Source organism: Squalius cephalus (genome assembly GCF_949319135.1).
Source record: "Squalius cephalus genome assembly, chromosome: 5".
Lineage (NCBI taxonomy): Eukaryota > Metazoa > Chordata > Actinopteri > Cypriniformes > Leuciscidae > Squalius > Squalius cephalus.
This window is the reverse complement of record NC_137126.1, coordinates 12,301,977-12,325,149: the sequence shown is the minus strand read 5'-3', so window position 1 is coordinate 12,325,149 and position 23,173 is coordinate 12,301,977. Positions and strand designations below refer to the sequence as shown.

General features: G+C 40.2%; 1 protein-coding gene across 1 annotated transcript in view; it reads left to right on the top strand.

Annotated features, from left to right (window-relative positions):
• tprn (taperin) overlaps positions 1-23,173 on the top strand; it is a 40,740-nt gene that overhangs the window by 3,312 nt on the left and 14,255 nt on the right. The gene's annotated exons all lie outside the window — the stretch shown is intronic.

The window sequence follows — 23,173 nt, the reverse complement described above, 5'->3', positions numbered from 1 at the left end:
TTGGCACCACTTGAGGGTTAGTAAATAATGACAGAACTTTCCATTTTGAGTGAAATAATCATTTAAGAAGAATTTTTCACATTTAAGAAAGTGTTTATTAAATAAGTTTTTATGTTCTTGATGACTTGAAAATGACATACGTTTTTTTTTTTTTTTTTTTTTTTTTTTTTTAATCTGTGCAAATCCACACTCAAATGTAAAAAAAAAAAAAAAGGCTTTAAGGATGTTTTAATAGACAGTTGTTGGGTGTTTATGACCTGTTCAAAGGTTCACTATATTCTTTACCACTGCATCATTCAAAATGTGTCATCATAGTGCTGTACTTTATTGTTTTTTCTTGTACTAGAAGGTCACTGATCAAGTGGAAATTGTATAAACTAAGTTTTGTAAACTTGTGGATTTTTTTGAGTTGTTCATGTCACATGCAGTAACAATGAGATACTTCCTGCTAAACATCATCAGTCCAAACAAGTTATAACTGCCTAAGGGAGAATCTGTGCTTTACAGTGAAACAAATTTGGGAACTCAAGCAACACTAAACATTTCGAAGGGCAACTTAAAGTAAACAACTCTAGAAAACAATATAAAAAAATGCTATATGCAAATAATACAGAAAATGTGCCATGTCAAAAACAGCCTGTAGTATATGCTTACATTGAGACTTTAATTTATAACCAAATGTAAACAGCAGTAAAAAACTTGCAGGGGGAGGTCAGGTGATTTATGGTGGAAAAAGAGTCACATGTTCTGTTTGGAGTCAAGTATAGGATTTAGTGAGATCTAATAAAGTTCTCTCAGATTTGTCAGTGAATCCTGAAGGGAATGTGAAACTGCAAACATTAGGGAACCTGTTTACTCTCCCCTTCAAAAACTATTTTGGCATATGTGCATTTTGCTAAAAGGTGACATTTGATTGTATTTGTTTTTTGCCACCTCATTACTCTCAAGAAATAGATCTACATAGTTAGGATTTGTATTTAGAACTGATAACTATTTGTAACTTTACAAAGCCGTACTTGAGATTTGTTTGACTCTTCACATAACATGCTGCCATTCACAGTCAAAATCAATCTCAAAACAGGAAACCAAACAAGCACCAATGATCTGTTTCACTTCCTCTATGCAGTGGTGCTGTCAACTAGGTTTATCAAACTAGGTTTAGATCCATAGAATGTATTCAAAGTAATGATGGTTCCAGTTGTTTGACATTAGAGTCAATTATTAGAGTTTTACAATTTTTGTTCTTCAAATTTTGTTTTAGCTTTAATATTTTAGCGGTACTGCTAATAATGGAGATGAATAGAGACACAATTTCTCTGTGAGGATTTTAGCATGCTGAGTCTGACAGCTACAGTAGTTTTGTTATTAGATTGTCTGCACAGCAAACTCTCTCTGATGAGCATCACTTTAGTAGGCTACTTCAAAACTATTGTTTTTAAGACACCTTATATACAGTATTTAAACTTTTCTGTTCTTTTCTGTTCCGTTGTTGCATGACTCTGTTGATTTAAAGTGGCAGACGACATAACCGCAGTGTGCAGAAATAGAACATTATTATCAGCTGGTGTGGACACTAATATAGGTTTCGGATTTGTTATAGTAATCTAGTTATTGAGCTTGGTGTGAACAGGCCAATCCATACGCATACAGGGCTCAGACATAAGATATGTATCACTCACATTTTCTTGAACTACATCAGTGTGAAATGCATTTGTGGGCACTTTTGTACATTTCACAATGAGTAAATGCTTCATTTTTGGGGGGTACATTTGAAGTCATAATGGAATCATGCTAAGTTGATCATTGATATAAATTTTTGATTTCATGTTACTAACAGTGTTGTTGCCTCACCTTGGTGAAACATCCAGCTGGCCAGGCCCTGGTTGGGTTAGGTTATGTGCTGCTTTTGTTCTCTCTCTCTGTTGTGTTTTCAAATGATGTTAGTGATTGAGGATTGGCTCATGCCACACCTTTGTTTTGTTGGGTTTTAGAGCTTTTATTGAAGCTCTTCCTGATTCGGAGCTTAGAGAAGGAAACGATTATGGCAACATCAAGGGGATGTCATTGTCATTTGTTTGGAATTTACTGTCAATGTGCATTTCACTCTCTTTCTCTCTATGTGGTTGGTGTCTGTGGGTTCACATTCTTTATTTCTGCAGAACTGAGGGCATCAAGGGGGGCTACTTACTCTAAAAGCTCTTCAAGCTCTTGATGTCACGGTTGTGTTAGACTATTTTGCATTTTTTTTAACCATGATTTTCTTTTTCCTTTTTTTTTCAAATACATTTTACATTACTAAACAAACTGTAATTGGTTTCCCATGCAAAACTCAATGCCATAATGCAGGATGTTTTGGTTTGTTGTGGTTTTCAGAGTGTTACTGTTGGTAGTGGTTGCTAGGATGTTTTGGGATGGTTGCTATATGCAGTTATAAGTGGTGACTGGATTGTTGCTTTGCAGTTGCCAAGGTCTTATGGCTGGCTGCTAGGGCATTGCTATGTAGTTGTTAAGGTGTTATGACTGGCTGCTAGGAAATTGTTTTGCTGTGTTTTTTTTTGGATATGTGTTAATTATTATCTTCTAGGACCTTCTAGCCTTAGCAAGCACCACTAATTTAGACTGCACAATAAATTGAAATAAAATAGACTGAGACGCTGAAATCCTCCCATCCCGCAAAAAGAAAAAATACATTTAATTGAAATAAATTAAAGTGTATATATTAGTATTGTAATTTTACAGTTGTACTATAACATGCATGACTTTTATTTTTTATTAAATAATTGTTTTTATTTCACAGTACAATAGTATTGCAATATTTTGTTTAATATTTGTACTTAATAATAATCACAATAAAACCATAACAATAATTATTTTATAGTCATGTTGAATTGGTCAAAAACAGTGGTAATGTGACGTACAAGACCCTTAAATATTTCGTTACTGAAAGAGGTTTGAGTTGGTTCTTGTAAAGTGTATCAAGTGGACAGAGATAAAAAAAAACTAAAACTTAAATATTTCATTACTGAAAGAGGTTTGAGTTGGTTCTTGTAAAGTGTATCCAATTGTGAACCGAACACCCACATTTTTCAAGTTTTTCCCAAATTCTTCAGCCCTAAAAGATTCTGTTCTCAAAAGTTTTTCAAGTTTTTACTTTTTTATTTCTTATGTAGATGTACTCCCCCAACAAAATCACCCTAGAATGATTGATTCTTCTTATCTTTTCTCTTGGGGGGAGCTGTGGTTGAGGGGGTTGGGCTAAAATCTCACCAATTCTCTTAGCATATTGTCTGCCCCGGGTCGGCTCATTATTATCTGGGGCTTGACTGAATCCTGTTGTTGTGCTGGATAATCGTGATTATGTTATGACCTTTAGTTTTGCTTATGACTTGAGATCACACTCCTACTGAGAATAGAGCAATGAGAGTGATTTACTTCAATAACACATCTACAGACTGTCTGTGCTCAACCATTGTAAACGTGTAATAATACATATAATTAATATGAGTGGTTTTAGTTAAAGACTAAAAGATCTAATGTTTTTGGAAGCAGAAGTATGTGTGTGTGTAGCTTAGTATGGTCTGATTTCATTCATTGGAAAGATCATGAGTTATTTGCTTAATATGATGTAAAATTTAGTCTGTAATTATGGTATAGCACAATGTACAGTAACAGAGAATCAGAGATGATGGCCTTTAAAGTGTCTGGATTGTTAACATGAAATGATAAAATAGCAATTTGCCTGACAATGTCAACTCTAAATACTGCTCTGTTCATTAAATATTACATTAGTAGAGTACAGCGTTCCAGTCTGCATACACCATACAGTGAACATTTATAACTAGCAGGGATGCTTGATTATGACAGAATTATTTGGTCAATATTTTAATCATGATTATGAGGGGGCCATATGACCAAAGCCCTTATATGAGTAATTTATTTATATAATATTATAATATACAATATTCTTTTATGATATCTACATTTTAGATGCTAGTGAAATTTCACAATTTTTCGATAACCCAGCAGAATACTACAATTAGGCCTATAGAAGACTATAATTCAATGGGAGCACCACATTTTTTTTAAAACACCAGCAGGGTCACAAGGCACTAAATGTCTATTTCACAGTGAGCGTTATAGTTGAGTTATTTTTTCTCATTTTCTTTTGTTGTTTGATAAACTTTTTTTTTGTATTCAGTAAGAGTGAAATACATTGCAAAAGTACAAAACAAATACTTGCCATTAATGATGCAGACAGCAGCAGGTATATTAGGCTGCTGTCACTTTAAGACCTAAGGCACAGATCCAGTGGTACACATCCTAATTTTCTTCCAAATGTTTACATTTACTTGAAACATAATCAACTGTTTACGTGACTACTCACCAAGGCCATCATTTTGACATATATTTGCGTGTATTATACCATTTAGGCTTGCACACGAAGCTCAAAGTATAGACTTTTATTTGTCTGTGTTTAGCTCCTCAGTGCGCACAGAAAGAGATCTGGGGAATAGCATGAGTTCTTTTAAAAATTATTTTTATGATCAAGCACCTCCTACAGTAGACAGCATTTTATGGAAGTCACATTCATGATTTTACTGATTTGTATGTTATGTGTGGGCTTTTAAGGAGGAGCGGAAAAGCCACACCACTGTAAAGGAAAGGAACGAGGTACAAAAAACGTGTTTTCATAATCGTTGGAAGTCATAGCAGAACTAAAATTCGACTAACCACATTAACATTACCCTAATAACTAGATCTTTGATCTGAACATGAAAGTGCTCAGATTTATAGTGTGTTTATAGAAAGTTAATGTTATTAAAAGCCTGAGGCAGAACATGTCAGAGGACTTTCGTCATGGTTTAATATTAGCTTTTATGTTTCTGCTGCTCGTTCTGAATCGCTTTAAGAGGGAGTGTTTTAATGAACCATTAAAGGTTTAATTTGACATTGCCCAGCTTTACAAAGTGTGCGGGGCTTTACCAAAGTCCCTTTAAGGCAAGTCATTTCACTCTGTGGCCATCTTTGAAACGCCTCTCGGGCATACAACTGCAGCTCCTATGTCTTTGATTGGGAAAACATGTTCGCCAAGCTCATGATTAATTCTGAACTGCCAAAATGAGTCATCAGTAATTTCTGTAACATTCATATGTAACAATGTAACAAATTCCCGTGAACAACGTCTACTTTGAACCATCCTTAAAAACTAGCTGGTTCATGTTGTGTAAATGGCAATAAGATGCCGTTTTCTGCGTTGTGAAAGCAAATTCTCTTTGCATACAATTCTAAAGGATTGGGATGTGAAGAGTCAGTGGTTAAAATCAACACAGTGATACAACAGCAACCTTTTGATGATGCTTCTCAAATCTCTGTGAGGTCTAAATGGGATTTACCAAGCACTTATCCATTAAAGATGGGACAGTACCCACTTTATTTGGACCAACTTGCTCTTCTGAATCACAACCTGTTAGTATGACGTATTTAATACAATTATTGTAAGTATGACATAGGCCTATTATAAAATTATTGACGTATATATTTTTTACAGGGTGTTCAAAATAGTTCATAGTTTTGTGTTTTATATTGTGTAGGTCTCCGGCTAGGCGGCTAACTTACGTTATTCCTGTCTTACTGAAATACTTATGCAAATCAGCCAAAGGCTCACTATTACCTAAAACTGTATCAATTAATGCAGATTGTCTCTTGTTTTTACTACTTTGAGTAATGATAAAGGATGGAACAAGATTTGTTTTACAAACTTTATCATTCACGTTAGTGCTCGGCTAACGTGTGCACATTTTTTGCACAATTTTTAAAAATACTTTTTATCTTGTAAAATCTTTTATTTTTTTAATAATGAGAATTAATATGTCATGCTTGGCTGTTTTATTTAATTCAACTATTGTTAAAAAATTACTATGTTGCTGGAATAAAATGAACCCAAATTAGGTTGGAATTAAAATCACACACAGAATTACTGGAGTAACAACACAGGCAACAGTAATAATCAAAAGGTAAACATTTATTAGTAAGCAAGAACACCCAGGAATGAACAAAAATATAGGCAAGAGTAAAAACAACAAAAAAGTGCAGATAAGAGCGACAACTTAATGGTTATGCAGTTAAATGAAATTGCTTTTTAAAAGTGTAATATTTAATAACTTATTATGTTTAAAAATAAATTTAAACATTTTGTTTATTTTTCTCCCGCCATCGAAAACACTAATAGCACCACAGCCAAAATCATCTAAAAACACAGACTGAAATCCTGTGCATCGGATGTTAGAGAAAAGAAAACACTCGAAGCGAAAGACGAAATGGACACATTTCTTGCTGCAGTCACTTTCAAAGTTCTCTCTCTTCTCCGCTTCGATTAGGTTTCATCTATTTTCCACATATATTCCTAAGCGCAGCGCCAAAATCTTCTGACAAGGAGTGTATACTTATTGAATATTTAAAGGAAAAAATCTTATTTGTAATGGACCCATATATTCAGACATATTTTTTGTTTGGTCAATTTTTATTCTCCTCTACTATGTTAACTGTTTAATACATCATTTCCCCTCCACATGAGAGGACACACCTCTGGTTGCAGATTCTTTTAGCTTGCAAAATGTCTGTAAAATGTCTAATTTTATGATGTGTGCCTTACAAACACACAAGGAGGCGGATGGAAACCCTCCTCTTCTCCTGTATGTCCTGATACGAGTGTGAAAGTCCACCATGTTTAATTATTGACCAGACAGAATGCCGTCTCCTCCATCATGCACCACACCTCTGTCTCTGTCCTTATCCTCACTTCCTCCGTTTCTGCCCCTCCCCCGTTCCTCCCCTCTCGTAACCTTACTGGTGTCCTCCAGGAAGTTCTCCTTACAGACAGACACTGGCTCTTCAGCAGCTGTGTATTTGTGTGTTTACTTTGCCTTTGGTATGCACTGTTGTGTTTGGACTTTGAAGTTCAGATAATTTAGTGATGTGTCCTACAGTCTTGACGCCATTGTGTAATCCCATATGGACCACTTCTGTGTGTGTGTGTGTGTGTGTGTGTGTGTCTGTGTGTGTGAGAGAGAGTGTGAGCGCCTGTCACATGGCAGCAGTGTCTACAATAGAGTCGATGTAATTAGAATTCAGACTGCAAAGCGCCACTGTTGCTGTCATGTTTAATTCAAGAGTCACTCCAGCATGTGTGTTAGAGACAGAGAGGATCATAGAGAGCTGAAGTGTGAGAGAGAGAAAGTTATAGTTAACGTGAATGCGAGAGTGCTTTTTAAGTTAATTATTTCCTTAAAGAAACAGTTTACCCAAAGGTGAAAATTCTGTCATTATTTACTCACCCTCATGTCATTTCAAACCCATAAGCTATTAGGTTTTCTATGGAACACATCTTGAATAATGGATTGTGTTCTCTTTTCCTTGTAGTAGCAATGAGTGAAATTGGTTAAAAGTGACAGTAAAGACATTTAGAATATTACTAAAGATTTCTATTTCAAATAAATGCTGTTTCAATTCATCAAAGAATCCTGGAAAAAAATGTAGCACGGTTTCCATAAATATATTAAGCAGCACAGCTGTTTTAAACATTGATAATAGGAAGAAATGTTTCTTGATCAGCATATTAGAATGAAGGATCGTGTGACAAGTCCTCAGAATCATGCGTTTCAATGGCAACACTATCAACGCCAAAATTAATCTGTCGCAGTCAAGTGTACCAACACGTGGTACAAGTTGGTGCTCCCAGAAAATTCTGATTTTACAAGTCTTGCGCAGTCAGTTGCGCTTTTTACAAATCGGAATCTCGTAATAACGGTAATTCCAACATGGTGTGAACGCACCTTAAATTGGCTGATATTGGAAATTTTATTGTGCTTGCTTATTATTTCTCCTGTTTTTACATTTAGATTACATTTGCTGTCATCTAACACTCACAATCTTTAAAAACCAAAAAATCATCAAAAAATTATATTATTAATATATTGACACGGTTAAATATAATTTTTAGAAAATCTTGAAATAAATTTCCATTCAGTACATTTAAAATTTTGTGATGCCTAAATTCACTTGTGGCATTTAAATAGATTTTTTTTAAAAGAATATATTTAGAAAGTCAAATTAGAGTTTGGTCTCAAAAGTCATTTCCCCTTATATTCATACAGCACAGCATTTGTAACACAAACACATGCGAGAATGTCTTAGACCTGGTGAATGTGACATTATTGCTGAAAACTGCCATGTTTGAATTAGAACAAGAATGAGATTTGACAAACCGAACAATTATGTGATTAAAAATATAATTTTCAGCCTGTTCCTTACACAAACCTATTTGAATCATAAAGAGTTGGAATGAGTAAATTATGACAATTTCATTTAATGGATGACCAATTCCTTGAATTAATTTGAACCTCATATATTCTTTTAAATGACACAAACTGAATGACAAACATTTGTGTGGAATATCTGTGCTCGTGCAGACTAGCATGGATGTTTTCACATATGCTAATTTGTTTGAGAGTCGAGCTTGAAATAGCCAATGCAAATCTTATTCAAATAAACCTTGACCATAAGCTCAAGCTGCTCAAAAATACCAGCTGACCACTGCAGGTCATCACAGAAAGAATGATATGAATGTGTGTGTTTATGTATGTTATGATATAGGCAGCCAGCCATGTGTTTTTCTGCCCTGGTTTTCTGTGATAAGCCTGTTGATAGGAATCTTCTTTCTCTCTCTGTCTGCCTGTTTTCCACTATGTGTTCTTGTCTTTTCACTGTTTGCATGCTCTCTTGCTCTTAGTGTATTTCCTCCTCTGCTCTTTTCTCTAAAAATAGCTATGGTTCCTGTCGCTGAGCAACGGAGACCACAGCTTTTCTATCCTGTCATTAGAAATCTTAAATTAGGTATCTGTGCCTTTTTGTTTCCAAAACACTTCCTTCCCTACTTCTGCCCTATACTTGCCAATGATTTATCAAACCGCCCAGACCGGGCAACGTTACACAGCTTTAGACAGTGTTGTTCATGAGTGCTTATGTTAGGCCTGATTAATATTTCAAGCCTTTCCGTAAATAAGAGCATCTAATCTAGGCCCACATGGAATCTGCACAAGTTTTCATTTATTGTTCACTGCTTTACACATTTTGTAAGCTCTTCACGAGTTCTCAGCTGGTCAAAATACCATCATATGTAGGCTACGCACACACAACGACTGCATTTAGCCCAGTACACAGCATTGTTTTAGATATTCTGTAAGTTCCGTCACGACGAAATATATGTAATAAAATCCGACCACTCAGGTTAAAGTGTGAACTCACCTTAAGAAAAAGAATACAATAGTTGTATTTTACATTACAACTGTAAAATTACAGTACTGATATATACGGCTGTCTTCATTTTGTTCTTTTTCTAAAATTACACCGTCAAACTTTTATTTTTACGGAAAACTACAGGAAGCCCTTTAAGTGTGCAGCACTAACACGTCATGTATAGAGACATTCAGATATTCTTCTTGCTTAAATTCATGAATTATGTACATTTTTATTTTCAACTTTTCACATTGTTATGCTGAAAATATAGTTTGAAATACTAAAAAACTATTACAATTGTAAATGCAAAATAGAAACATACTTCCAGGCATTTGGCTATGCATCATAATGCATTTTCATTCTGTGGAAAAGAGCAGTATTTTGATAATACTGTAACTCCCTACTGGCCATCAATTTAAGCTGGGGCCACACTAAAAGATATTTAAAATCTTTTTCAAAATGTAAAAAATTGGTGCTTATAGTTTATGGACTGCTTTTAATAGACAATTTGTGGTGGGGAAAAGAAAACTGTTTAGATGAAGTCATGGAGACGGTGTGAACATGGACATGTATGCGCAAGCTGGAGGTGACTCTTCCATTAGTTCGCTTTCTGACTGGGTATTGTTTCATTCCACATGATAATCTCCATTCGTTCACACTTTTGTCCTCGGGGTTCCCCCCGCCACAAAAGGATTTCTGATCCGAGATAAGGGTGTCTCCCACGTTCTTCCGAGCAGATTCAGTCACTCTTATGCCTAGTTCAGACTACACAACTTTAAATGATTCGCAAATGGGGGTCACACACTACACGAGCTGACAACAACTAACGACTCTATCCGGTCCCCAAACCACGTTTTGTCACGGAAAAACACGCGGAAAGTGGAACTGGAAATGACACGTAACAATGCGCAAAACAGGAGTTTATTTTTAAGTTTATTTGAAAATGGCCGTCGGGAAGAAATTAGTGCTGCAAGCTGTTTGCACGATGATCTGTTCTGAACAACAAAGGAAAAAACATGAATGAAATAATTAGGGCTGGACCCGAATATTCGAATATTTGTTCGGTGGTTCGGTTTGTATTCAATTTGAAAATTTGACATTTGAATATTCAGGTTTTTTTTTTTTTTTTTTGCACACCTGGGATCCCCCGCGAAACGGTTATCATTCGCGCTTGAATAAGGCCGGCGACACACTGGTATTGCTTAAGTTAACAGACCTGTGTGTGTGTGTTTTATATCACTAGTGCAGTGTCCGTTCTCGGAGCATATAAGCCCTGCCCGCGTGAGGTGCGCCGCTTCCCGCTCGCGCTGTTCTGTAGTTTACGAAAAGTTTATTAATTCTGAATGTGTCGCGTCTCCCGTGTCCATCTATATTGCACCAAATGCGACACTGCACTCCCTTGTGAAGTCGATTGGATGAACGGTTCTCGAAATAATCAAAATGCAAACGGACAGACAGACACATAGAGATTCCTGCCTTTATTAGAGAGAAGAATATGTTCAGCCCCCTCTCTCCGAAGCTTCGAATATTCGATGTTCATTACTACCGAAGCTTCGAGGCTCAAAAAATGGTATTCGGACCAGCCCTAGAAATAATGGATCAGCACAGCGGGCAGCAAGGATTGTCTGTGCTACAAAGAGAGTTGGAGTTGAGTAAAACATGTTTATAATGAAAAAGTAGCTGCCTACTCATGTTGTGGTTTGGCATGTTGCTGCTACTGTTTTTCTTCCGGTGACCTCAACCCATGCCTTGCTCTCTCATTGGCTGTTGCTCGTCGCGACACTTGACACCACAGAACGTCGAGTCGGCCAATAGCTCCAGTTATTTAACAATCGGTGAGGCTTCAGCGAATCTCTTTGATGTGTCGTTGACTAGTTCACACATAAAGATTGGTGAGCACTGATCACCCGCTGATTTTCCCCCGATCACAGCCCGACCTGTCGGCGATCTCATTGACTTGCAGATCGGGCTTAAATCGGGCTTAAAATCCTGTAGTGTGAATTTGGCATTAACACACTTCACACCACTGGAAAATCTAAGATAATCTGCAGAACTATAAAAATAATTGTGACTTTACCTAGGATTGTCGGAAGGGGAGAAATCGGTCCATAATCGGCATTTATGATTGATTACATGATGACAGAATTTTCAATTTGAACTGAAGTAAAAGCCAAAATAGTTATTAAATAAACAGGTATAGCGTTGGGAATGAAGTGCATTTGACTTTTGATTCCATCAGGCCTACTCTTATCCCATTAATTTATACTGTGAGTACTATGTAGTAACATTCTCCTTCTCCACAAACAAAACAATGCGTTGTAGTCAGTTTCTCATGCATACCCAAACCAGGCATGTGTCCAAACCAGGCATGACAAGATAAAGTGATAAAATCTCTTCCATTTCCATCTTTTTGTTTTAACTTGCTGTGACCTCAACAACACCTTGGCTGGCTGTGTCTATTTGCATAATATGTCCTAAATAATATGTGAAATTGTATTTAGTGTGTCCCAATTCATATTTTATTGACTTTGACCAAAGGTACACGGATGCTTTTTTGTTTCGAAATGTGTGCCCTTACATTAATTTTCAGCTAATATTACCCACTTACCCTTGTGCAATAGAAGATGAACATAAAAAATATAACCTTAGCATGTTACTACTACATATGTCTTACTATAATTTCCCACTAAGGCTGGGTTGAAAATATGGGTAATTCTTGATTTTAATTGTTTTTTATTTTTATAAACTGATATTGAGTCCTAAATTCAAAGAATCGACAATCGATCTTTAAGTCGGTGCTGTTTTCAGTTGATGCGTGAACAGCTCGCCTCTCATCGCAATATGCACATAATTACATTTACCACAGAAAAGCCATTCAATTATCATTATAGCTCAATATAGAAAAAACTGTATAGAAACTATAGAGAGGATTTTTTTTGTAAAATATGCACTATATTTCATATTCATTATATTTTTACTTAACCTTTTCTTCAGTATCAATGTACGTTTGAATAAATCCGTCATGAAAACAAGTTTTTGAATTGAAGTAGAAACATAATTATTTCATTATAAATGTATTATTATAAAAAACTGCCTTATGTGTGATTTAAATGTTTTTTGTATACAAATCAGTTAGATAAGCCAGAAAATGTGTAACAATTGGGGAAAAAAGACTATTGCAGCTTACATTTCATGCCAACTTTAATATTATAGTAAAGAATCAAGTTACAAGGTTTTCTGTATTGTTTACAGCTTTAGTTGAGTGACGTTTTCTCTTGAGAAAAAAATTGACATGATACTGTACCTGATATATCCAAATGAATCAAAATAAAATTGAACTTAATTTAATCGAATCTTAAAATTTTGTCATACCCAGCCCTATTTCCCACCACTAATGAAGTGCATACTGTATAGATTAAGTATGCGAATTAAGGAATCAACCATTTTGTCAGTTGCTTGGTTTCTATTTTTCTTGTTAAACCGTGTAGCTCCGCCCACCACAAAATCTCATTGGTTCAAAATTCTGCTCTACCTTGCTGTTTATTAAACATCAGATGTTCTGATTGGCTATGATTTTTGTCAGTTCCTGAAGCATTTCGTTTACAGTGAGGACACTTATATTAATTTGGTTAGGGCACAGATACACACTTTTACAGTGTTCAATTTGATGAATATTTGAATGCATTCCATTGCTATTAGCATGCTGTTATGTCATTCATTGATGCTGTGAATATTTGATTTGCAATCGTGCTGTTCTCATTTAATTCATAAAGTTTTCACTCATTCGTGTAACATCGTACAAGATTTAACACATTTAAATAGACATATCAAATAAAAAATGTGTATGATATAGTACAGTGGTTCTCAACTCCAGTCCTCGGGACCCGCTGCTCTGCACATTTTGTATGTCTCCCTTATTTAACACACCTGAATCAGATCATCAGCTCGTTAAGAGAGACTCCATGAACTGAACTGAGTGTGTCAGATAAGAGAGACATACAAAATGTGCAGAGCAACGGGTCCCGAGGACTGGAGCTGAGAACCACTGATATAGTATTTTAGTTGATATCTCTCTTGTAAAAGCCCTTATTTTTAAAAGAGACTCCAGCAAACCAGCAAACACGAGGAGAGAATGGGTCTGCCGAATATTTTTCCTATTATTCGGTAGAATTAGTTTATCATTTTGAAGCCATTATCTGTGCCTTTCTGAATAAGGTATTCGGCATCGGGCACATTGATGCCCGGATGGTTTATTTTTTTCCAGTTAGAATCCGAAATGCAGATCCGTGCAGTGCACACTCCAACGACTAATATTGCCCATGACCCATTATGTGTTGGACAAAGGATTTGATTAGAAACAACACAAATAAAAAAGTGTTAAAAAAATACTAACATGGCGGATGTGCAAGTCCGATGGTTAAGTAGAGAGGTTTAGATAAAGGGGTTTGAGTGATTAATTATCAGTATCCAACCTGATGAAAAGATATTAATTCAATGTTATCCACATTATATTTCCAACTGTTTCTTTGAAACGAGCCTCCAAATTGCAAAGGCTGCCTCTGTTAGTGATTACCAATCGAGTCATAGAATGTGATTATCGGCCGATGTCGATTGATCGGAGCATCCCAACTAATCTTTAATCAAAATAACTTCCTATCCCTCTTGTAGCGAATTCTCTTCTCTGATGATGTGTGTACTAGTGTGACAACCTGCCAGTCACATGAGATTGAAGCAATAGCAAATGACAACAATCCTATCAATTCCCAATGGACAAAATCAATTCCCATCCTACATTTAATCTTGTTGTTTCATTCGTACAGTATGTCACAATAGGGAAGAAAGGACTATTGCAACTTCTGTTTCATGCTGACTTTCACCTGTTCTTCAATATTTAATGAATGTTTGAATAAAATGACAGCCACCTTTTAAATGTTTATGATTCAAAAAACGAATTCGAGTAGAAACATAATTATGTCATTAAAAAGTTAATAATGTTAATTATTATAATAAAAAAAATGTGCAATTTAAATGTTTTTTTATTCAAATCAGTTGTTAATTTTAACCTTCAATATTACAGTAATGGATTTTTCGCAAGCCTTAGTGGCCAGTGAAATGATTCAGACGTGACTGAAATATTCTAATCCCCTAGATCATGCAAGAATACACATGTCTATTGTGCTGGTTCACCTACATCACACGCTTATGAAACCATGCGTGTGTGTGTGTGTGTGTGTGTTTATGTATTGTAGGTCTTACCAGCTGTACTGTGCTGAGGGATTTCTAATATTAAACACTCTGGCAGCAGATTAGCTCTAATCAGGCATCTGCTCAGTCTGCCCTGCACTTCAATGAGAGGCCATAACAATCTTTCCCCTCACACACAAGCATACAGACAAAGAGTTTCAGCATTTGCTGGACAGATTCTACTTCACAGTGTGCTGCCAACCAAAGGTTGTAACTCAGAGAGAAACCCCCAGTATTTGTGTGTGTGTGTATTTACATCTCAACCTTGGTACAAATAAGGACAGCATCTCTAGTGAATTCTGGTCTGCTAAACATGTATACTCATTTTTACTGGGGAAAAGTTATATCCGTATTTAAAAAAAATTAAACTATTATTATAATTATACTAAATTAACAATAATAAATGTAATAAGAGGACAATGCCATATTGTAGCATAAAAAATCTGCAAAGTGACACTTTAATAATTGTGTTGAATCAGTGTTGCTAACGTTTCAATATTTTCAGTGAATGTAAGTGAGCTATGCTCATATTCTGATTTTAAATTGTAATTTTGGCCGCCCCTAACATGGGTCATACCATTGACATTTCCTGAGCTGTTAAAGTAAATACAGTACGCTAGAACACCTGACACATTCAAGGACGAAGCAAGAACAAAAAGTGTCTAAAATGCATGTGCTCAGTTCAGTTGAATGATAAAGTTTGCCCTCTTTAACTTAATGCTGTGAAACTGAATATACAAAGCAAACTATTTGCTGAAATAACCACATTTACAACATGAGCGTGGTTTATCTGTCAATCAGATGAGCCTGAAAGTTTAATCAGTTTCAGCATAACAAGAGACTCTCGCCACATTTTCTTTCAGAATCATCTTGGGCTGATACAAAGAAAAAGTAAAATGTACAAAAAATATGTTTTTATTTGGCTTATACAAATTTATATACCAATGCATTTTAATATTAAGATAAAATGGAGTAATATCATTAAGAAATAACTAACATGAAATAACAATGGGCAAAACTATTTTTAAAAATGAACATTAACCAAGATGAACAAATGTGTGAAAAATATATGCATTCATTCATGATATATAATTTAAAATGTAGTACATGTTAATGTTAACAACCTTGTTATGAAGTGTTTAAAATCACAAGATCATAAAACAGCAATTATACACTGTAAAAGCATTTTTGGAGTAGTTGTGCCACCCTGCACTACATGCACTTTGGAGTCTTTAACTTGCATTTTACAGGATTAATGTTATTGATTAATTCATTGTTCATTGCAGTTGCAATCGACAATGGGAATTCTTAAAAATTACAGTTTTTCTCAATTGCCAACACACTATAACTGATTCAGTTGTGACAATTTCCCAATCTAACTATTCATTCAGTTAAAAAAAAAAAAAAAACATTACTCACATTTTTTTTATTAATTTCAACTGTTTTCACACACATTCCAATTTTCTCAATGATTTCTGCAAAACACAAAACTTACACAAAATACCCTCATTTTACACGTTTAACCATGATCTCATTCATAATACAAACACATAATATAATTAACTGAAGCATCACAATGTGAACTCAAATTGCACACATTTATCCATGTGTAAACATTAAGTAGCAAAACTGATGACACACCAATCAGAATCTCAGGATAATATAAACAGGGCCACATGTGATTTTATAAGCTTTAAAAATGCATCCTGACACTAGAGAGAGAGCTGAAAGAATCATCTACAGGGTTTTTATACTACTTACACACACAGTATGTTAGTTTCAGTTATTCATACAACCACTGATGCACAAACCTGGACACATTATCAGTGTTGGTTCCTAGCATCATTGGGTGTTTTGGGTCTTTCAACAGACACCCTCTTCCAGGCGACCCGACAGAGGTTGATCAAGTCTCGGCCTGTGTCCAAGTGGCATTTTGCGGTCCCCACGTGTCACCCCTTTTCAACCATAGCTATCTTGATGCCCGCTCTGCAGCCTTCGTGCTGTTGCTGATGGCTCTTCTCTGGCTTGCATCAGTTTTTCCCAGCATTCCGTAAGCCTTGCTGAGGGAATGACCTGCAAATCCTTGGCAACCCACCTCCACTGGCATGCATCTAGTTTTCCACCCATTCCCAAGGCACAGTAAGCTCCAGTAGGATAAGCTGTTTCGTAGACTCTGAGACCAGGATGATCTCCAGTCTAAGCATGGACTGGGTGATGTGTGCTGGAATTTTCAGCTGCCTATCCAGGTCAACTGTCCTCACCCAATCTTGTGCTATGTAGAGCAAGCCAACAGGGTTGTTTTTCCTCATGGGCTGCTCTCCCTCCTTGATTAATGCAATCATCCTGGCTGTAGTGTTGGCGCTTCTGCTCTCGCTGATCCCTTTACTGATTGTCTCAGCTATGGTCTTGAGGACTTGGTTGTGTCTCCAGCGATAACAGCCATAGCCCAGGAGCCGAGAGAAGCTGCTCAAGATGTATTCAAGAGAGTCTGTCTTGGAACACAGGGGGCATGCTGGAGTTTCTACCTTGCCCCAAACCAACAAGTTGGCAGGGCTAGGGAGGCTGGGCTAACTTTATCCTCTCGGGGTTCCATTTCCACATATCCTGTCAGGTGACCTTCTGCTCCATTGCCTGTCCCACTTCATCCAGGCACCCTGTTTCTTCATTGCTACAACCCTTCTTGCTCATTCTTCCTCCACTGAAGCACGTACCTATTCTTGCACTAGTCTCAACCTTTCCTTCTCGGTGGCAGTGCTGCAACACAGTCCAGGTGAGAGCCTTGTGGTTCAGCTTCTGCCTTTTGGACTGCCTCAGCTGCCTTCCACTTCCTCCCTGTCCTCATGACGTTGCCTGCTCCTAGCATCCTTCGACCCCTAATACTGCAGATGTTCTCGCGCCCGTCCAACTATGAATTCCTCCCTGATGGATCTGAATGGGAGCCTGAGCTTGTTGCTGTTTCCATAGAACCCAACATGGCTCAAGCTGCATGGCACACCCAACCATTTGCGTAGATGGCTCAAAAACTCAAAACGTTCCACTGGCTCCGGGCACTGTCGATGTTGTAACCGTGAGGTCATCCATGAAGGCTCTAATATGTGGCTGCCTCACTCCAGACTAGTTGTGGGGACCTCTGCACTTCGTCTCTGCTGACTTGAGTAGATCATCACCAAGGCAAAGACAATCACCGAGATAGTATCACCAGTGATAATTCCAGTCTGAAGACAACAACACCGACGACGCAGTCCTGAAGTGTCAACTAGTCTCTCCCCTGTGAAGGCCAGACAAGTAGTTTGTTGAGGGTTGGTTTGTAAAGAAGGACTACACGCCTGCGCACATATATATTCAAACGCGCATACCTATAGACTAAACACGTAATGTGCATGTGCAAGCCGTCAGCGTTCTCACAGGTTCGCGTTTTAGAAGTTTGTGCAGAGATAACTTAAGGGTTTTCTGTTAGAAAGGTGTCGTGTTAGCGGCCCCTAAGTTAATAACTAATGATCGTTGCGTTGGAAGTGAATCAATCAAAACTAACTTTAGCTGGACAATAACTTTATTCTAGAGCTGCTATAAAACCAAAACAATCTCTGTTACTTTAATTTCCTATTATCACTGTAAAGATGCTTTGTAACAATCTATGTTGTTAAAAGCGCTATATAAATGAAGGTGACTTGACTTGAAGACAGCGGGCCACTAGAGACTCTCAGGCTGAACTTGCTAGTAGTCCAGGATTAGATCTTTCAGTGAACAGTAAACAGTACTTTATATGAGGGAATTTTCACTATTTTGTATACAGTAACTTGTAGCACATGTTCTATAGCCTCAAACTCATGATTGTCAAAAAAATTTTTTTTTTTTTTTTTTTTTGTACTGCTTTTTGCAGAACCTAGAAATGACTGCCTAAGGGAGGTAGAGAAAGTCTTTTGTCAGAAGACCAAGAAACTGCTGTAGTACAGTATACTGTAATGAAATTTGGCAGAAGGTGCAGAGGACGCTGAATGTATTTATTTATTTATTTATTTTTACTGTACAGTCCTGTATACCAAGTTCATATTCAGTTCTTTAATACTTGAGCTTTTCTAGTGCTTTTCATCTACTGTAAGATAATTTTACAGTAGTGTAATGAAAAGTAATTTTTACAGAAAGCTCATTGTATTTTACTGTATCTGCACTCTTTCATTTACATTGTATACTGTAATAGACTATGAGCTGCAAAATCATTCCTGATTCCCAATAAGAGGTTGTTGTTACAGTGTTATGAATTGATCTCACTTAGTGTTCACTGGGTAGGGACGTAGTCTGTGTATTTGATAGGTTCTCTTACGAGAGGTTCTCTCGTACTGCATAATATCTTACGCTAGGGGAAAACCTCTTTTCCACGAGATATTGAAGCCAAAAAATTATCCTTAATTTTGCAATAATGTAAAACGCATTGCAGCAGCCTGCAGCCATGGGCGAGACAGCTCGCGCGCCCATTGGCTGCTCTGCGGCAACTGCACCAGCCTATCGAGAGAGGACCCTCATAACGTCGGAACCAATGAGGGCGCTTCGCGCCCAATACGTCATGTCCCGCCAAAAGAGGGTGGGTCTCGACTATAAATATAGCCTCGAGAGGCTGGTTTGACCAGTTTTTCATCTCTTCAGTGAAGCTCACGCATCGCTGGATCCAGAGAGGAAGCCGCGCCGTCTGAAGGAAGCACTCAGCGGGATTAGCGCCACATCTGAAGCTGCTGGACGACAACTCGCCGCCTTCAGTCGCCGTTCCTGCTCACGCTTTCCGGCATACATATCCTTTTACTGCTGTGTGTGTTCGCCACCGCGACACACATTTTTTCTCTAAAAGAGCACGAGCGTCTTTTTCAAGATGCCTCGTACATCCTGTGGCTCATGCCAAGCTCCACTCAGCGACGGGGACCACTATGTCATCTGTGTTTCCTGCCTGGGTGAGGATCACGCAGCTCTCGCGCTCGCTGACGGCGGCTGCCCTCACTGCGAGCTAATGCCGATGGTGACTCTGCGGACTCGCCGGGCATTTTTCTCCGAGACTGCGCCTTCGCCCGCTGCGTTGCCGCGCCGTAAAAAGCGCCGCGCTCAGCGGGTCCCGGAACCTCCTCCATCCCGCGAAAGCTCGCCGGTGCGCCCGCCAGCTTCGCCGCCTGCTTCACCCGAGTCTCTCGCTGCCGGTCAGCGGCCGCGGTCTGCCGCCGCTTCCGCCATGGAGGACTACGAGGAAGCTGTATGTGAGGAGGACGACAGTTGCTCTCTCCTAGCGTCGGGCAGTGAGGATTGGTCGAGCTCCGCGGACCTCGCACCGTCTTCTCACCGGCCCCCTGGGAAAAGAGCCAGCACTGAAGCGGAGCTTATGCGTCTGCTCGAGCAGGCCGTCGAGAGCCTCGGCCTTGAGTTGTCGACGCCCCAGCAGCCTGCACACAACCGTCTCGACGGTTGTTTTCTGCAAAGGGACCGTGCTTCGCAGCCTTCAAGACCAGCCCCCTTTCTTCAAGTCTTGGAACGCTCCTTTTTCAGCCAGAGTGCGTGCTCCCGTGTCCGCAGCATTCTCCGTAGTTGACGGTGCTAAGGAAAAAGGGTACCACTCTCTCCCTCCCGTCGAGGAAGCGGTAGCCGCCCATCTTTGCCCGCCCTCCGCTGGACGGCGCGCTAAGACGGCGCTGCCATCTAAAGCCTGCCGCACCACGTCAGCTTTGCACGGTCGCGCTTACACCGCCGCCGGGCAGGCTGTCTCGGCGCTTCATTCTATGGCCATACTCCAGATCTTCCAGGCCAACCTTCTCCGCAAGATGGACGAGGAAGGACCGGAAGCTGTGAGCCTTCTGGATTTGAGAAGCGCGACGGATCTCGCCCTTCACACCACTAAATCCGCCGCGCAGGCCATAGGGCGGAACATGGCCTCTATCACCGTGGCTGAGAGGCACCTGTGGCTTACGCTCTCGGAGATGTCGGACTCAGAGCGCTCTGCGTTTCTCGACGCCCCCGTCTCCCCTGCTGGCCTCTTCGGATCTTCTGTCAAGGATTTCGCAGACAGATTCGCTGAGGTTCAGAAGACATCGCAGGCCATGAAACATTTCCTGCCCAAGCGCTCAAGCTCCGCAGCAGGTCGCTTAAAACAGCCGTCTGCTCGCAGCTCCCAGCCGCAACCATCAGCTGACGTCGCCCCACAGCGCCGTCAGACCCGGGATCAGAGACCGCGCTCTCGCTCCACCGGCCGCCCCCCCCCCCCGCCGTGCGGGCCACGGCCGAAGATTGTGATAAAGCCCGAGGCCCCTAAGCCTTCCTAACCAGCTTAGGAAAGTGACGGTGTTCAAGTCCCGCTGCGGCCGGACTTCCACCGAAAATTTTCGCTCGTTCAGTTCCAGTAATTGCGACTGTCCCAGTGTATTCTGCAGTAAACAAGTCGGCAACACAGCCCGCTTGCCTGCACACAAACGCCGTTTTTACGGCGACCCAGATAAATCCCTTAAAGAGTGTATTTTCTGGTATTCCGGCCACGGCCGACGCTGTTATGAGTGTAATAAAAATGCCCACTGCCCAGTGCCCATTACTACACACAAACACGGCCCGCCACACACGGCCCGCACAAATAAAATCGACTCATGTCGATTGTGCACCAAATGTAGTGATTGTGCCCACGTCCCAGTGCCCGCAAACACTACACACTACATGTCTCACGGTTTCTGTAAAAACGAAACCAACGCACATACAGTCTGCACAAACAGACGGTGTTTTCAGCGTTTTGCATGGGCCCGATGTCACGCGCCCTCATTCGCTCACAGACATAATAAACCCCATGGGGTTTACCCCACTCGCTTTCTCTCAGCACACCGCTGTGGGAGAACTGAGCGCGGGCAGGCTGCCCGCTGTGATCAGCGCGCCCCCAGTCTCACGCACTGCAAGCGCGGCGTTCATGTTACAGCACACCGGTGCTCTCTGCCCGCGACTAGGTCGCGACCAGAGCCCGAATATCATTCTACCCCTAGCCACTCATGCGAAAGCGTGGACAGAGCTTCCCGGGGTATCAGAATGGGTGCTGAACATTATAGAAAGAGGCTATTCGCTACAGTTCGTTCGACGCCCGCAACGCCAAGCGGCACGAATCGAAACTATGGTGAGAAAGGAGGTTGCACACCTACTTCGGGCCGAAATAGCGAAGTTACTGAGCAAAGGGGCTATAGAACCCTTATCACAGGCTCAGAGCGAAGGGGGCATATACAGCAGATATTTTCTGGTACCCAAAAAAGACGGGGGTCTCAGACCCATTCTGGATCTAAGACGACTGAACAGAGCACTTCTGAAACGACGGTTCAGAATGCTCACGACCACGAAAATCCTCTCGCAAATTTGCCAAGGGGACTGGTTCATGTCGATAGATCTGAAAGACGCTTATTTTCAAATACAAATAGCGTCACGTCACAGGCGATTTTTGAGATTCGTCTTCGAGGGCCAGGCATATCAGTACACAGTCCTGCCGTTTGGCCTATCCCTGGCACCTCGCGTATTCACGATGTGCATGGATGCAGCACTCGTACCCCTCAAGCTCCGGGGCATACGAGTACTGAATTATTTGGACGATTGGCTGGTTCTAGCTCGATCACAGTCAGAGCTCATAGAACACAGGACCATATTACTCGATCACCTCGAGAATTTAGGTCTCAAAGTCAATTGGGCAAAGAGTTCGCTGTCTCCCAGTCAGAAAATATCTTTTCTGGGTACAGAACTGGACTCGCTGTCTATGACAGCATAGCTGTCACCGCAGCGCAGGCTGAATATTCAGCGCATGACAGAAACTTTTCGCCACGGCACTTTAGTCCCGCTCAAAAAGTTTCAGAAAATGCTGGGTCTCATGGCTTCAGCATCTTCAGTGCTTCAGCTGGGTCTGCTTCGCATGCGCCCGCTGCAGTACTGGTTAAAACCTCGCGCCTCAAGGTCGATCAGAAATGCATCGCAGCTCTGAAACCTTGGTCAGTGACCGATTGGTACCGGTCAGGTGTAAGCCTGGGGACTTCCTCGAGTGTGAAGGTGGTGTCTACGGACGCCTCAACCTCGGGATGGGGAGCGCTGCTAGAGGGCAGACCGTTCTTCGGCCAGTGGTCAGAACGGGAGAAGCTTCTACACATAAACTGCCTGGAAATGATGGCAGTCGACAACGCGCTGAGGCGTTTTTGTCCCCACATAATAGGACACCACGTCCTGGTCCGTTCGGACAACATGTCAGTGGTGGCTTATATAAATCACCAAGGAGGTATCAGATCCAGAACCCTTCACAGGCTGACGGAACGCCTCCTGGTCTGGGCTCAGCACAATCTGCGCTCGCTCAGAGCAGCGCATGTGCCCGGCCACCTGAATGTGGGACCAGACAGACTGTCCAGGAACAATCTTCCGGCAGGAGAATGGTCTTTACACCCGCAGACAGTCAAACTGCTGTGGAGGACATTTGGCAGAGCGAAAATAGACCTATTTGCGTCTCAAGAGAATGCTCACTGTCAGGAATTTTTCTCCAAGAGCAGGGATGCGCTGGCCCGCGTCTGGCCCCGCTGCCCGCTCTATGCGTTTCCCCCTGTCACGCTTCTACCCCAGGTGTTAGAGCGAATCAGGGAAAACGGATGCCCGGTACTGCTCGTCG